We start from the raw sequence: 6,095 nt of genomic DNA, 5'->3' as shown, positions 1-6,095 counted from the left end.
AAATTGTTTCGTACTATTTTAACTGATTCTGTGTGCAATTACAATTAAAAAAACATATAAAAATTAAAACACAATACTAACATATCCCAAATGATCCATATATATAGATGACAAAATAAAATAGTTGATAATAATTTGATCTCAAAGTATAATGTTCATAAAGGAAAGAAGAAAACATTTAAGTGTTAAAAGATCCCTACTATGCTACATTCCCTAAAGACTTCAGCTGTGCATCAATTTCAGGTGGCAAAGTGTCTCCTTGCTGTTGTAACATGTATTTTACCAGATTTACCAGAGTCTGTCTTTTTTCCATTTCCTCTGCCTTATTTTTTGCTGCCGCTGCCTTTAATTCTGTAATCTCTGCCTTCTGTTCTGCTGCGGTTGCCTTTAATTCTACAATCTCCCTCTGATACTCCTCTATTTGCACTCCAGAGTTCGATTGCTGGGTCGTGTTATGAATAAGTTCGGTGGGACATGGTCCAAAACCTAAACCCCGAACTCGTCCTGAATGCTCCTTTCCAAGAACTTGCGCAAGCGAATCAGTAAGTGAAATCTCCTTCGAGGAACCATCTTGGCTCTCGATATTCGCAATCGCTTCCTACAGTCATACAAGAGTTTGGTTGTTCTCATGTCAATGTTTGCAACATGAATAGAGCAACACTAATTCTTAGCCAACACTTACCCCAGCAACACGCGCAGCATCGTTCATATAAGAGCCATTCCTTTTTTTATGAGTCATAATAAATATTTCTCCTCTACCAATGCGCCTTTGCTGTTTTTTCTCCTGTACCCACATTAAATATGTATACAATCATACATGTTACAGAATTATATCAGAAACCACAAAAAACTTGCATGAAAGATAATACACACATAATTACCTCTTCATCCCTTAGCCTGGCAGTTGTCTTAGAACCCCCAGTATGTGTATAAAGTTGTTTTGACCGATTTACAGCATTTTGTCTACACTTTTCCTATAGATAAAGACAAAAATACAATTTATCATGTAGAAGGCTAACAAGAAAGTAATGCACCATTAATATTATCCACTTTTTTAAACGATTAGAAACTTATTTTACTGGTTTTTTGGCATTTTACAACTATCACTTTCAATCAATCATTTTATTCAGTTATGCAAAATGTTTAAAATAATAACACTAAATGGAGTATGAATCCAATGTTAATTACCTTAGTAGATTCCTTCAAACGATAGGAAACGAACCATCTCCACTGCTGTACATTTATTCCTGATGGTTTCTTCTTTAAATTATCTTCCCAACTCAGTTCCTCGTCATAACACTTATGATATAAGTGATTTCTTGCTTCTTTCCAAATTTTTCCTAGCCTTTGAATCATGACCTTTTTTCTTTTCCCACGGTCATCCTCCTCATACAGAAAGGTCCGCTAAATATTTGATAAAAATTGCGATTAACGTCAACAAAGGGAAAGTTAAGGAATTTGCTCCAATTTTACATAACGTAAAAAACTACGAAATTTAATATGATACCTTAATTGTCTCGTATGCATGTTCCTTCAGTGCTTTGTCCATTGTCTTCCAACTTTCTTCGTTAATGGGAAAATGCTGAAAGTCAGCTCCCAAATTTCCTAGAAACCCACTTAATAATCCTGCTGCCTGACCGATCGCTTGCATCTCTGTATTAAACTCCAGAATGATTTGTCTACCAGGAGGTAGTACTATAGCCTCTCTGACGCTCAAATTCATTGTTCTTGTGACGCCACCATCTACGAAACAAATTACAAGGTTTAGTTGAGTGGTCATTCATTAAAAATTATATAGACTACCACAGTCGTCTAATTATTATTAAATAATCTAGGATGCAGGAAAAAATTTTTTACCGCTTACTACAACAGTCCAATAATCTGTATCCTTGCCTTTATAGGGCTTGTTACGGCTTACAGTTTCTTCTTCGGCATACAAGTTATCAACAAAGTCATCCCATGACCCAACCTCATCTGCCTCAGGATCATAATCTCCATCCTCCGAAGATATTTGGGCATGCTCAGCAACATTTTCAGTCTCTGTGAAGTGTGCGGTAGCATCACCGGCATCTTTCTGAGTTGCTGGAGCTACCCGTGTTTCAATACGCGGTGGACGGAATGAAGTATTTTTTCCGGATGTCGGAGCAATGATATTTTGAGTTTTGTCTGCAGTGCCGGCATCGGGGATAGAGCTGTACCGCGGTTTTCTAGGCATTCTTTCAAACCTACACATAAACTAATTAAACTTATTAGAGAGTGGAATCTACCAAAAAACCAATAATAAAGAGGGAATAAAGTTCAAATTTCAAGGTTGAAAAAATTTTCATTGCTAAACTAGAAATCACATGTATGATGAAAATTGGCAAGCATCACCAATTCATATTTGCAAAATTCATTAGTTAGTTATAAATTTTTAAAAAAGCTTAAATAATATTATTAAAAAAGCTAATTTTTTTTTCCTTTCCGTAGTAGAATTTGAAATGTTGACAACAATTTCTAACTTCTTACATTTATTAAAAAGTCAAGTCACAAATACATGCTTCCTTAAAGAACCATGAATTTTGAATCCAAGAACATCTCCACTCAAGTATATGTTTAAAGAAAAGATTTGTATTCAACAAACTAAAAAGAAAATCACATGAAAGTTATATATTAAAGCTAAGAAAGGAAACCTAGGACATTTAAAATTTGTAATCGGTCAAGTTAGCCCAACAACGAAATAATTCAGACACACATTGATACATGCACATCGCACCTATTTTTAAACATTAGAAATGCTATTAGGCATACAAAATTACAACATAAAGCCACTTAACTTGTATATATAAAATTTTCAGATGTTCGCATGATCCTTGGTTTGTTAGCATCAATTATTAGTCACATGTTGCCACTTGAAAGTTGAAAATGATTGAATAGACCAACATGTACTTATTTATTATAGCATTTGAGTTGTGCAATAGATCAATTCAACGAATGCAATCTAGCTAGAACTTTATATCACATAAATTCAATAATAATAAGACTATTTGACTTTGAATTGGGTTTTGAAACATTCTGGATACATTCATGGTACATGGAATTAGTTTAACAATTTTAAGTCTTTCCTCCCTAAATAACCTTTTTGCAGTTCTGTTAAGTAGACTGGTAATTTTTTCAATGCTGATTTTCTTTCTCTTAAGATGAAATGAAAACCTAAATAATCCATTGATACATAAATAATTATATTCAAAGTTGTTATTACACAAATCTGATTAGTTGATGAATAGTGGACAAATTCACGTTCCTTGATCTGATCAATTAATTTCACATTCGTTGTTCATAGAAACTCTACTAACAAAAATTTAACTACAGAAAGTTAACAATTAACTAAATCAATTGTGTACTAATAAATTACAATAAATAGCATCTTAAAGAATAGTGAGTTTCACATTAGAAGATAAAATACTTGAATAGAGAATTCGACCACCACTATACTATGATTGTAAATCTTAATAGACATTCTTCTTCATAATTTTATTCCTATCAGATATAACTTTAATTCAAGAAATGCAAAAATATTTAAGAATAAAAGAGGAGGTGTTTCGTAAGTTTTCAACATGGTCAATACCATATTTACAGTGGCTCTACAACCATGATACTTTCTACAAGCTTTGGATATAAGTTTTGTTAGTGTCAACACTGTAACCGGAAGCTTTCACTATATCTAGTTTTTCAAATTTTTCTCTTATCGTATATATTATAAAAATGCCGAATTAGATAATTTCATAGGGTCCAAAATTTTTTGACCAAGAGAATTAATCAATCTGTTAAAAACTAAATTTATACAAAGAAGACCTTTTCTTTAATTATGTTTTGAACTCCACTCTTGTTATTGAGTTTCATTAATGTTACCTTTTAATTGGCTTACTAACCCAGATCTTTCATAAATTTGGCTCGTCTCCACTTCTCAAAACTTGCTAACAAAGACCATAATCAGTAGGAACTTAACAACAATGAGTTTTTTAAATTAGTTTTTTTTTAATAGTTTTTTCTATAATGTTACATTGAATTTTAAACGAGTTTTTCTTTTTAAATTTCAAAAAAAGATATCATGCTTAAAAGATAAAAAATAAGTGTGTTTTACCATTAAATCAAAAAAATCAACAGGGACATTAATTTTCAATTATTAATGTAAAGAGAAAATTGTTCACGTTATCCTGCACAATGAAATCCTAAACTCAAACAATAATTTGTTCTCTCATTCAACACAATTATTTGTTTTCTACTGCTGTATTTTTTTTATTTTCGTGTTCTACAATGCAACATACTCCAACAAGCACAACAACAAAACAAGAGAACAAAGAAAAAAATGTAAATCTGAGACAAAGATTTAAACTTGCCTAATAGCTATCCAGGATCCACTAGCAGCTTTTCATCGAACAAGTTGAACCCACACCCAGATCAGCCCAATGTGTCACGGATGCACAAGAAGCCAATATAGTATCCGAGTAGCAGAGCAGATTAAGATGTCAACAGGATACGCACGGTTAGAAATACATCAACATATAGTGCAACAATTAATAAAATCGATTGAAAAAAGAGCATGCAACTCTCACCTCAAATGCAAAGCCGAACAGCGACGTTGAAAAGAAACAGGTCTGCCCAAAAATAACTGAAACGGGAGACAAGGTCACACCCTCGAGAAGAATAGTGACACCATAGAGTAGCAGAAAAACTTGTACCAATCCAGCCCAACTCAAACTTTATACTTACGGAGCAGAGAAAAAATTCATTTTCACCAGTACATTAATCAGAAACATATAAATATAGCAAAACCACAAATAATATTCAATTCAAAAACCACAAAATCTCACCTTTGAAACGGGAAACCAACTTGAAGGCGACGCTGAACAATCAGGCAAAGGAGGAAACGCTAGGCGGGATTGTGGCGGAAGGGCACGGCGAGGGTTGTAGGGCTGCAACCCCAACAGACGCCGTGTGAATGTGCAGTGAATGGGGATTGACTTAGGCTAGGGTTTTGGCTAAACTAGTGGCAGCTAGGGGTAATTTATGTTGGGAAAACTCAGAGCACACAATTTGGATTTAAATACAAAACATAGCGTAATAACGGAACTGATTTGTTCCGATAAAATAGGCTAAAGTTTTTAAGATTATAGTAGTTTAAAATTTAAGTTGATCCATAAGCATTATTGTGTAACTGCATTTTAAATACTGACATGTTTTGCAAATACAATTAAATTTGTATTCATAGTAATAAAGTTATAATTTTGTTATCTTTATTATTTAAATTTTTTCCTCTTCCGAATAAATTAATTTAAAATGTAAATTTTTTTATACTATCAAATTTGCCTCCTCCTTCTTAAACGGGATTAGGATATGATAACTAGGTAAAAATAGATATTTTCTGTCACTTGAATTTCACATTTAATTTAAACAGTTAAATTTTCCATTGATCACAGAGGTAATATAAATATGTCTATTCTTTCCTCCGAACACATATGGTATCTGATTTTGAATTTGAATTCTTTTTATCAAATATCATTCTCTAGAGCTATTATCTACTCAATCTCCTATGTTTTTATGTATTAATTTACTGTCATATTCACTCAGAGCTCTGTTTTAGGTCTCAAATCTATTCATTCATTTGCACCCATTGTTCTTTACTCCAACCTTATGCAAATTACCTTTGTATAAAAAATTATAAATTCGCCAATTATGTACCAGAGTTTTAGACACAAAAATTACTTTTGGGTAATTGAAATTTTCAGTCCTGCAAACAACATTTAGACACAAAAATCCGTCTTTGCGGAACCTCCGGAAATGAACATCGCACCATGGCGGACGACATCCCTAGCTATTTGAACATATTTTCTGACTCTGAAGCCCTAGGAGTTGACGGACATATCAACGAGTGTGCAGCAATTATACGTCCTCGAGCTAATACAGAAAAACATGTGGTCAAAGATGCGCATCCTTCAAATCTGGAAAGACGCAAAGTAATCTCACAAGAGCCCCGACCTGAAGCATTGAAGCAAAGACATCCTACAGAAATTATGGGACTTGTCCACGGACATCTTGGCCGGTTGGAACAAGAA

Source organism: Arachis hypogaea, chromosome 4 (assembly GCF_003086295.3).
Source record: "Arachis hypogaea cultivar Tifrunner chromosome 4, arahy.Tifrunner.gnm2.J5K5, whole genome shotgun sequence".
Lineage (NCBI taxonomy): Eukaryota > Viridiplantae > Streptophyta > Magnoliopsida > Fabales > Fabaceae > Arachis > Arachis hypogaea.
The sequence above is the reverse complement of the archived record's forward strand: the minus strand, read 5'-3'. Positions refer to the sequence as shown.